This window comes from Mercenaria mercenaria, chromosome 13, assembly GCF_021730395.1.
Source record: "Mercenaria mercenaria strain notata chromosome 13, MADL_Memer_1, whole genome shotgun sequence".
NCBI classification, from domain to species: Eukaryota; Metazoa; Mollusca; class Bivalvia; order Venerida; family Veneridae; genus Mercenaria; species Mercenaria mercenaria.
In genome coordinates, this window is record NC_069373.1 from 33045846 (window position 1) to 33058197 (window position 12352).

General features: G+C 34.8%; 1 protein-coding gene across 8 annotated transcripts in view; it reads left to right on the forward strand.

Moving 5' to 3' along the window:
• The window catches only part of LOC123528941 (neuroglian-like), a 113871-nt gene that overhangs the window by 55137 nt on the left and 46382 nt on the right, over window positions 1–12352 (forward strand). Inside the window, exon 1 of one of the 8 annotated variants that reach the window (XM_053521480.1) lies at window positions 463–606. The exons of 6 other annotated variants lie outside the window; for them this stretch is intronic. The gene's annotated coding sequence lies outside the window, so the exon portion shown is untranslated. Of the gene's footprint in view, window positions 1–462; window positions 607–1173; window positions 1404–12352 lie in introns of those variants that run through there. One more of the 8 variants, XM_053521481.1, reaches the window with a different exon arrangement.

Sequence of the window (12352 nt, forward strand, 5' to 3'; positions counted from 1 at the left end):
TATGAAATTTATTTAGTTTAAAACAATATTTATTTTCATTATAGATTATACACAGTCAAAGTGAAATTTATTTATAAATTTAAAATTTAAAAAAATTTAAATATTTTCAATATAGCTTCAGACCCTAACATGACCATTTTTGGAATTTTTGGAATGGCCCGTGTAGAATAACATTGATGTAGAGTTAGCATGTAAATGGTCAGTTGATAAATGTACAGATTGCATGTCAAGGGACTCTAATTACAGGCAGTAAATTGTTTCCTTAGCTCTGAAAGTGCTGGGCAATAAATCTAGAATTGGTATGCATTCTCTCAAATTGATTTTTGTGAATGTACTGACAATCTCTGATGGAATAAATATTGGGAATGAGTTATGAAAAACTAATTATTGCTTTTTGTGAAATTATGTTTCATATTTTTTAGTGATTCAAGGATGCTTCTAGGTTAAGCTTTTGACACCTTCTCAATGATGTGTAAGGTGGAAGATTCAGCTTCCAGCAGGAATAAGTTTAGTACAGGAATGCAATCCAAGAATATTGGAGGAACACATCCAACCAACTGTTTGATAATGTACTTATAAACCACATAAAACAGGAAAACAAAAAGAGTATGTATAAGGCATTGCATTGAAAGTCTCCGGTCATTCTTGGTAATTATTTAAACATTAGAGATAGTAGAAGTTAGCCAATGTCAGTGGTGGACATTTTCTGTTATAGCATTGTGACACATAAACATTCTGAAGACAAAATTGATTTTTTCAGTATTTATCAGAATACTGTCTTCTTATTATGGAACAATGCTGTTAGTCATGTTTCTGAGAGATATTTTTAGTTTAACCTAAAGATGGTCTGCCAGTAATCTGTTATAAGCACCTTTTCTGCCATTATATTTATCTGTCACCTAATAAACACCCAAAGCAAAATATTTATTTTACCAGACTTCAGCTGTAATAGATTTCTTGTCATAACAATCAGGAAAGCTGTACCGATTGTGTTTTAAAGACCCTAACTACTGTTATCTCCTGGTGCCAACTCAATTAAATTTACCAATCTTCTGTGTGACTCAGACAATGTGTTCTGAGACTCTGAGATGCTTGGTAGACTTAAGAAGTGCTGCTGTATATGGGATAATGTTGTATTGATCCATTATTGATCCTTGGAAACAAGATGGAGGCTGTGATTGGGAGAGATTCCTGAAGTCATGTCCCAGAACAACTTGTGAGACATCATAGTCTTTCATGTGAAACATAACTACAGTGAAAATAACATAGTTTATGGGATATAGATTTAATATTGAACAGGAAAAGTCTAGTTAAATATAATTATTATTATTATTTATGTGTGCGTGTTATTCCTTTTTAGGGAATTTGTTACACGATTTGGATTGAAATTAGTTCCGTTTAAGGTATATTTCTTAAATATTTTAATGTTGTAATATATGTGTGTATTTTGATATATGAGATAATTTTTACTGAAATCAGTATTTTTTCCTAATTCAGTAGGTCTACCAGCACCAAGGGAAACTGACATTGAAAGGAAATACATATGGCAATATGTTAGTCAAAATGGCAAGAATATTTCCTTATGTCGGTATTTTTTTTATAATATTATACTGTCAAACAGAACATATACAATGCCTTGTTTCCAAAGACTGACATAACAATAGACTTTTCTGTATAAATACATACATTTGTTGTTTCACTGTGTAGCCTCAAGAGACACAGTCAGATGACATTACTGGATAGACGATAAGATAGATAGATGGATGGGAGGGGCTGAATACCAACAGACATTGACTTTGTGTATAGATCTATGAATTGAATAAAAAAAATATAAAATAGCTGTATGTCTAATTAGAATTTAGGATCAATTTTAGTTCAACTATTCAAAGAATAGTCTAGCTATTCTACTCACCCTGGCGCTGGCGTTGGCATCACACCTTGGTTAAAGTTTTGCTTGCAACTACATACAGCTATCATTTAAAGGCATATAGCTTTGAAACTTATTTTTTCTTTTTCTAGATCAATTCTTACCAACCGCACTGGGTCAAGTTCCCTAACTCTGACATGTATTTTGGGCAAATTGTGCCCCCTTTTAGACTTAGAAAATTCTGGTTAAAGTTTTGCATGCAAGTTACTATCTGCAGAACAAATGCAAATATTGAATTGAAACTTCACATTTGCCTTCGGGGTTATAAAACTAGTTGATAGCATCAAGTCCCATAACTCTGACATGCATTTTGGTCAAATTATGTCCCCTTTTGAACATAAAACTTCTGGTTAAAGTTTTGCATGCAAGTTATATATCTCCAAAACTAATGCAGATACTGGATTGAAACTCTATAGATATTTTAACATTTAGGATAACATTTTCCTGCTTCTGGGACAATAATTCGAATAGTCGAGCATTGGCTGTCTTACGGACAGCTCTTGTTCAATCCCATTATCACATGGATATAGTTGGTATGTAAATATCAGAAATTTAACTAAAAGAAAAACATTGATGTATGGTTTAGTGAACTTATGTATACAAGGGTCTAAGATCTAAATGGAACAGAAATTTCAGCATAAAGATAAATGCCCTTGGTTTAGCTAAGTTATGTATGCTAAATTAGAACTGAATAGAACAGAAATTTCAACACGTATATCAATGCGCTGTTTTTACTTGACTAGAACAGAATAGAATGGACATTTCAGCATATATGTTTTAGCTGAGTTCTATATGCTGGATTAGACTTGAATGGAACAGAAAATTCAACATGAATATAAATACTCATGTTTAGCTAAGTTCTGTATGCTGGACTTAGAACTGAATGGCATAAATCTATAAATCATTAAAAGTCAGGCCTAATAACATACATCTTCTTTACATGGGGGCCAACATTTAAAAAAATTTACTTGCATGTAATTGACATTTGAGCTGCACCATGAGAAAACCAACATAGTGCATTTGCTACCAGCATGGATCCTGACCAGACTGTGCAGATGCGCAGGCTGGTCTGGGTCCATGCTGGTCACAAACGCACTATGTTGGTTTTCTTATGGCCAGGCTCATTTAATTTAAAAATTGTATCAGTAATTTTTGCAGACATAATGTAATGTACATGCATACATGGCTAAATATCTGGAGCTGTTAGTTGTAATAACAGTTTTAGATAGGAATCATTTCAAAAATATAATTCTCTCAGTTTAAGGAACCAAATAATACAAGAATCTTAAAAGAATGTCATAATTGAAGTAATAAGTTTTCAGTTTCTGAAAGGTTACCTTAAAGAGATATATACATATTTCTTTGTATCCAGATTTTAGTGGAATGAAAATTTTTGCAAAGCCTATGTAAAAATGTATAAAAAAAGTCCCAAAAAAGGTAAAAAAATAATGATAGTTTTTAAATACATACCATTCCCACCAAAAAGGTGAAAAACATAGCCCCCTTCCCATTAAAGCCCAATCCCCCATAAAAGCAAATACAAGATTTCCTAACTATATCGCCTGCCAGTTTGCAGCTTGCAACTTGATATTTGTCTGTAATATAATATCGCTCTGATTACTTCCTGTTAATCAAGAATCATAATTGACAATTTTTATATTTTGTTACCGTAACAACAACAGTTTTGATCTTTGCTTCAGAATGTAACTATTTGTACTTCTTTATCAGACTAACTTGAAAGAAACATCATTTAGAATACCTTTATAACATGTTTTGTTGTAGTAGCCATAAATTTTGCCAGACTTCATTAGCAAAATCTTTACTGTTCTCTATCACTTTAGAGCAATCTTCATACTTTTCAAGTTATTGTTGACCATGAAAATGACTGTGATGGAAATACAGACACACATACAGACAGATGAACAGGAGCACTTTGATTGTTCTCACTAGAGGACTTGAAACCAAAGTACCAAATAAAAAACAAAACAATAAAACCCCAATAATTCTATGGAATTAATACAGAGATAAGTTCAGAATGTTTAGAACTTTCTTCTCTTTTTTGGAAGGTACTGAAAAAATATTGACCGAAACTGTGACACATTCACAGATATAAATTCTCATAAGGACATTGTCCTGTCTCTTGCTGTGACTGGCATTGATTGCCGGCACACGACTACAACAAGTAGCTGTCATTGTCCTCATAGAACAGACCTAATCCAGACTCATTAATTCTCCCTATTTCCTTGGTCAGTGGTCAGTGTTAGCATATAGCATGCAAGGGGTTATCTTGGGTGAAGGGAATATTGATCAGTGGTCATCCTTGATGGAATTTTTCATTCCAAGCCATTTGCTTCTGCATTTCTTTAATTATAGTGTTTGAATGCCAAGATAATTCATTGAAATAGAAAACAAATTGGTCATCTCCCAAATCTATGAGCTGCAGTGAGTAACTGTGGTTTGGCAATTCTTCTTGTATTGACAATACAATAGATGAAGCATAGATGCTTCTGAGCCCCTGGTCAAGGAAACCATACTTCTTGACATTTACTTAAAGTTTTAAGACTTTAATATTTTTTTAATAAAGTGTATGCTCAGATGGTAAAAGTGTAAGCTTAACAATAAGCCTTAACCGTCTCGATAGCCCAGTGGTAGAGCATTATATATATATAATTGGCTTTGAGTGTAGGAGGTAGTGGGTTTGATCCTCAGCCACGTACCAGATGTGTAAAAAATGGTGACAGCAGCTCCCTTGCATGGTGCTCAGCATTAAAAAGGAAACTGGCTTCTCTTCTCAAACCCACATAGTGAATGAGGTTACATTAAGAGTGAATAATATAAGTTGGAGAACCAATGCGTCACAGTGGACCAGTGGAGCAAATTTAAAATTGTATGAACTAAGCAGAATAATGCTCAGGCATATCAACATATTGTTTTGCTAACCTGAAGGTCAAACTAAGGCAAATCACTAATGATAAAATAGAATATTGGGGCTTTGACCTTAACTTTCATAGTTTTATGCTTGAAAAACTAATTTGCATATAAATGAAGCAAGGTAAAGGTTCCAGATTGAGAATGTCTTGTATCTTCAACTGTCCTCATTGTACTGGCCTCTCATTTGTCTAGGATTGTTCGCTGTATCTTTGACTGTTTTCCATGTTGGACTGTCTTTTAAGATCTGACTTCACTCATAATTTTCTTTTAGAATAGTGAGAGTGACAGTCGTATATTCATTTGCAAAAAATATTCAATAGTCATTTCATAACTGATGAGAAAGGTCTTCTTGGCTGTGGAAATGGAACAAAAATATATATCTGGTTTATTTCATCCAGTTGATTATGATATTCCTTCTATTTTTATGACCTGGTAGCTGCAATGATTAAGTTTCCATAAAAGCTTTCATTTCAGCTCATTTTCGTAATTACACATAATAATGAATTAGACTGGTATTTTTCCCATTTCTCCTCTGTTATTGTGTAATAGTGTATCATACACTGGTGATGAATTATTTAGAAATAGATATTATGTTCCTGCCCTTAATTATCTAGTTTCTTCAATTATATAACAAAAGGTCCCAGCCTTTGTTGGCGAAGCCAATAATGTTACATTGGTTGTCCCATATGGATATATCAATAGACATTTTCTGAGACTGATCAATGTAATTTCATCAGTAAACAGTTCTATTTTGTGTTGTGGACTGTGTCATTTTGTCTTTTATTATTTCAGTGCATTGTTCATGTTGGCAAATTTTCTTTCACTTGTGGAGAGTAACTACTGGTATAGACATAAAAATACTATACAGGTTAACCAGGTACAACAGTTACATAATCTGTATTGTTATTATACTGAGACATAAAAATCTGTCAAGTTCTTATCTAACTTAATGGAATATTTGTTATAACAGACATAACACTGACTGTCATGTTCTTGCCTCTCAATGGAACATTCAATATCATAGATATTACACTGGCTGTCATGTTCTTGCCTCACTCAATGAAACATTCAATATCATAGATATTACACTGGCTGTCATGTTCTTGCCTCACTCAATGAAACAGTAAATATCATAGATATTACTCTGTCTGTGATGTTCTTGCCTCACTCAATGAAACATTCAATATCATAGATATTACTGGCTGTCATGTTCTTGCTTCTCTCAATAGAACATTCAATATCATAGATATTACACTGACTGTCATGTTTTTGCTTCTGTCAATGGAACATTCAGTATCATAGATATTACACTGACTGTCATGTCCTTGCCTCACTCAATGGAACATTCAATATCATAGATATTACACTGGCTGTCATGCTCTTGCTTCTGTCAATGGAACTTCCAGTATCATAGATATTACACTGACTATAATGTTCTTGCCTCACTCAATGGAACATTCAGTATCATAGTTATTACACTGGCTGTTATGCTCTTGCTTCTGTCAATGGAACATCCAGTATCACAGATATTACACTGGCTGTCATGATTTTGCCTCACTCAATGGAACATTCAGTATCATAGATATTACACTGGCTGTTATGCTCTTGCTTCTGTCAATGGAACATCCAGTATCACAGATATTACACTGGCTGTCATGATTTTGCCTCACTCAATGGAACATTCAGTATCATAGATATTACACTGACAGTCATGTTCTTGCTTCTGTCAATGGAACATCCAGTATCACAGATATTACACTGGCTGTCATGATTTTGCCACACTCAATGGAACATTCAGTATCATAGATATTACACTGACTGTCATGCTCTTGCCTCAGTTAGTGGAACATACAATATCATAGATATTACACTGGCTGTCATGCTCTTGCTTCTGTCAATGGAACACCCAGTATCATAGATATTACACTGGCTGTCATGATTTTGCCTCACTCAACGAAACATTCAGTTTCATAGATATTACACTGGCTGTCATGCTCTTGCTTCTGTCAATGGAACATCCAATATCATAGATATTACACTGGCTGTCATGTTCTTGCCTTGCGCAATGGAACATTCAGTATCATAGATATTACACTGGTTGTCATGTTCTTGCCTCATTCAATGGAACATTCAGTATCATAGATATTGCACTGGCTGTCATATTCTTGCCTCAGTCAGTGGAACATTCAGTATCATAGAGATTATACTGGCTGTCATGTTTTTGCTTCTGTCAATGGAACATCCAGTATCATAGATATTACACTGGCTGTCATGTTCTTGCCTTGGGCAATGGAACATTCAGTATCATAGATATTACACTGGTTGTCATGTTCTTGCCTCATTCAATGGAACATTCAGTATCATAGATATGACAGTGTCTGTCATGTTCTTGCCTCAGTCAGTAGAACATTCAGTATCATAGATATTACACTGACTGTCATGCTCTTGCCTGAATCAATGGAACATTCAATATCATAGATATTACACTGACTATCATGTTCTTGCCTCACTCAATGGACCATTCAGTATCATAGATATTACTCTGTCTGTCATGTTCTTGCCTCATTCAATGAAACATTCAGTATCATAGATATTACACTGACTGTCATGTTCTTGCCTCACTCAATGGAACATTCAGTATCATAGATATTACACTGGCTGTAATTTTCTTGCTTCTCTCAATGGAACATTTAGTATCATAGATATTGCACTGACTGTCATGTTCTTGCCTCACTCAATGGAACATCAGTATCATAGATATTATACTTGCTGTCATGTTCTTGCCTCAATCAATGGAACATTCAGTATCATAGATATTACTCTGGCTGTCATGTTCTTGCCTCAATCAATGGAACATTCAATATCGTAGATATTACACTGGTTGCCATGTTCTTGCCTCACACAATGGAACATTCAGTATCATAGATATTACACTGACTGTCATGTTCTTGACTTACTCAATGAAACATTTAGTATCATAGATATTACACTGGCTGCCATGTTCTTGCTTCTCTCAATGGAACATTCAATGGCATAGATATTACACTGGCTGACATGTTCTTGCTTCTCTCAATAGAACATTCAGTGTCATAGATATTACTCTGGCTGTCATGTTTTTGCTTCTGTCAATGGAACATGCAGTAACATAGATATTTCACTGACTGATATGTTCTTGCCTCATTCAGTGGAACATCTAGTATCTTAGATATTACACTGACTGTCATGTTCTTGCCTCACTCAATGGAGCATTCAGTATCATTAATATTACACTACAGTCATGTTCTTGCCTCACTCAATGGAACATCCATTATCATTGATATTACACTGGCTGTCATATTTTTGCTTCTGTCAATGGAACATTCAATATCATAGATATTAAACTGGCTGTCATGTTCTTGCCTCATTCAGTGGAACATCCAGTATCATAGATATTACAGTGACTGTCATGTTCTTGCCTCACTCAATTGAACATCCAGTATCATAGATATTACACTGGCTGTCATATTTTTGCTTCTGTCATTGGAACATTCTATATCATAGATATTACACTGACTGTCATGTTCTTGCCTTACTCAATGGAACATCCAGTATCATAGATATTACACTGGCTGTCATATTTTTTCTTCTGTCAATGGAGCATTCTATATCGTAGATATTACACTGACTGTCATGCTCTTGCCTCACTCAGTGGAACATCCAATTTCGTTCCTGCCTGTCAATAGAAAATTCATTAGCAAAAACATAACTAGTCATCCAGTCGTAACCTTATTAAACAGGAAATTCGTAATTATAGACTTAAGTGGTTGTTGTGTTCTGACCTTACCTAAAAGAACAATGATTTTTCAGAGGGGACTGACCTATAGGTAGGCTATATTTAAATAACACACCCTTCAACTGTTATACTAAGAAAAGGCAGGTCAGCATGATAGAATTGGTAGTATCTGTAGAATATTGTTTCTTCTTCAGTTTGTAAAAAAAATTAAAACACTTAGCTTCTCAGGGAGCCAGCTTGTTTTCCTGGGATGTTGACAGTAGTTAGATAAGTAAGATATGTGCTAACTGAATAACAGCAGGATAAACAATTACAGATCTTTGATGAACATATTTCTGTCAAATACCTCAGAATATGTACAAATCTCTTTCAAGCACTTTCCAATCAATGTCATCTTTAAAGGTTTAAAACTGTTGGCTAAGAAATAAAGTGAAATTAAAATGTTAAGGAAACAGACCTGCCACACTGCTGATGACATTTTATGGTTGTTTTAACTTTCAGGGAGATTCTGATCAATAGACCCAACAAGTGGAAGCATTCAGTGAAAACTTGTTTGCGATGCAATATGATTGATTTTTGCTTCGTTTCTAACCCATTTCTCTAATGCTTTGCTGCAGAAATATTTATAGAATATTCCATAAGTAATTTAATATGCATTTAGTTCAGTTGGTCTCTTGGAAAAGCTTTCAGACAAAGTGGTTTCTGTCCAGAATTTATATGTATCTACATTACATGATAAGTTGTTTCACTTTTTCTGTATTATGTATCTATTTGTCTCTTGGATTCACAGAGGATATGTTTCGTTCCAGTGTGTGGTCGTAATTTATGCCCTCTGCAAGTAGTGCTTGCATTTGATTGGCTTAAGGATGTTTTATGTCTGGTACAAAACAGCGATATTGACACAAAGGTAATCTATTGACTTGGGAAAACTTCTGCAGAAAATTACAAAATAGAAATGTTCAGATTAATAATTCCTGTAATATGTCAAGATATGTAATCTAAAGAGGGGATTTTTCTGACCTATAACAAGAAGCATTGATCCTTGACATATTACCTTCAGTCTAGAAGGTCCAAAAGCATTTCTGAAGCCGATTTTTATGTATTGTCAGATTTTTAGTCGTTCTGACACAGTTTTAGATGTTATGGTGACTTATCAGTAGTTAGTGGTGGAAGAAGAGCCCTGACGCTACTGTAGGCATTATTTTCAGGCACGGAAAGGAAAGCTTTGACATAACCTGCAGCAAACCTTCAGCATGGTAACTGTCTCGGTAGCCTAGTGGTAGAGCATCTGCTTCGAATGCGGGAGGTCGTGGGTTCGATCCCCGGCCGCGTCATACCCAAGACATAAAAAATGGTACTAGTAGCTTCCTCACTTGGCGCTCAGCATTAAGAGGATATTGCTAGGACTGGTCAGCTCAGTGTCAGTATAATGTGACTGGGTGGGGTATCATGCCACGTGTCTACGGCGTGATATTCCAGTGAGGCAGCACTATAAAGTTGGGCATTGTGCTCACTGCTATAAGTAGACACCATCGTTTATATGACTGAAAAATTGTTGAAAAAGATGTTAAACCCGGACACACACACACTCAGCAGGATGGCTTGATTTCTTTACATGAAAGAATTCTACAGACAGATTTTGGAAGGCACACCAATGAGGGATAAGTGGCTTGAGATCAGTGATTTTAAGAAAGTGAAATATCCAGGATTGTGTTATTGCAAGGTAGCTAAAAAAACTGTTATCCACTTTGATTTTAAAGTGAATCAAAAGTGAAAATTACTTAGGGTCTCTGTAGCCAAGTGCTTAAGGTTGCTGGCTTCAAATCACTTGGTACTCACTTTTGTGAAGAGTCTGACATTCAGCTGGATAACACATGGTTGGTTACTTCTACCCAAGCACCCATTTTTTCCTGAAACAATGTCCAGAGAGATACCTTGGGTTTTCTTCCACCTGAAAAGTCGCCATTACTAACCTGAAATTTCATCTGTGTGGCTACAAATCAAACAAAACAGAAGTTACTGAAAATAACTGAAGATTGCAGTTTAATTTCAAGACACATGTGGTCTTTTATGTAAGAAAACTGTTAGAAATCAGTAATTATATTCTTCTTGGTGAAAGTTAATACATCACTGGAACATAAAGATGCCTCCCAGAATAGCAAACATGCATTAATGAAAGAATCAATAGCTTGCTGGAGACATTCTTAATGATACAGATAGGAATAAACTTATTGATTTTATTTGCTATCTTTACAGCAAAGATACATGATTTGATTTTCAGTCTCTTTAATAAAACGATGATTTTCAGTAAGAATATAGACATTGACTAAACCACATTCAACGCTAATATAAGAAATTGTCTTAGAACTGTATTATAGCTGCTCAGTACTCAGTAAATATGAATGATTTTCTTTCCATATTTAAGTGGTTGCCAGTTTCCCTAACTGTTTTTGTCTACACCTTGATCAAGTGGTTATACTTGGTTGTTCTGACTCTGCAGCGTTTTCAAACATTGTCAGGTTGAAACTCTTCACGTGAGCTTTACGGTTATTTGGGTCTACCCAGGAGCCCACAGAGGTAAAACTGACGCTTGGGATCCTTATCAGAAGAGTTGGAAAGTCGCAAGCATTACCAGTGCTATAGATACTGGAATTACCTTATAATTATAAGACTTCAGTCAACATGTGATATCAGGATTGATACTCCCTATTGTTTTGTTCTTTGTACTTTTCTCGTATTATCAAAAAATGATGAGTGAACTTTTGTATGGTCTTTCTCGTGCAATATGTGAACTAAAGAGCATTTTGAATGTTAGTAAAGATGCAGTCTGTAACAATGTCCTTTGCAGTATCTTGGACCCCAAATTTTTTTTGTATTTGATCTATCTAAAGACAATTTTGTAGTCTTTAATAGCAGCCACTGCTCTTTATGAAACTAAACAGTAATTAACCTAGTATGATATGAACTTTGACCATTTTCTGAAACTGTTATTGAAGACACTGGTATTACAATTTCATCTTATAATTGAATTCCTTCTTCAGAGTTTCAAACATATTTCCAACTGACAATTTCTTCTCAGTATTCAGATTTTACTTGTCTTTCCATGTGATATCTGTATTTTTTCCCTGTATTGTGTTATAGCTGGCAAGAAGTTGATCAGGAGTTAATTGTTATTCTGTAAAGGGTCCAGAACTTCCATAAATCACACCACACTGCAATAATTGTATCATATATATGGGAATGTGTGTGTCAGAGTATGAGAAATCAATCTGTTTTGTTTGCTGTTATGGAAGAAAAGCACAAGATACAGAGAGACAGAGAGAGCCAGAGAGTTCTGGGACTGAACTTGTGGAAATATTAATATATTGTCTCTTCTGTACATATTTTTACATGAAAGTTATTGTTTTCTTGTGAAGAGTAAAAGGAACTTACATGTCTGCTTTCCTGTAGCGCAGGGTTTTAGGTACCAGAGGGATAGCCAAGCTTAGTGTGGTCTCTGATCCATGCTGTCCTGGGGGTTGGGAAAACAGCTCTCATTCACAAGCAAATATGTAAGAACATATATATGTCTTGCTTATCACATTCAAAAAGAGATTGCAGTGACTGCTAGATTTGGTATTTTGTGTAGATTAAATCATCAGGTTGTAACTAGAAATAATAATGTTTTTGATTTTTGTTGTAACCAGAAGAGCTACTTTGAATGAAGAAATGACAAAATAAGA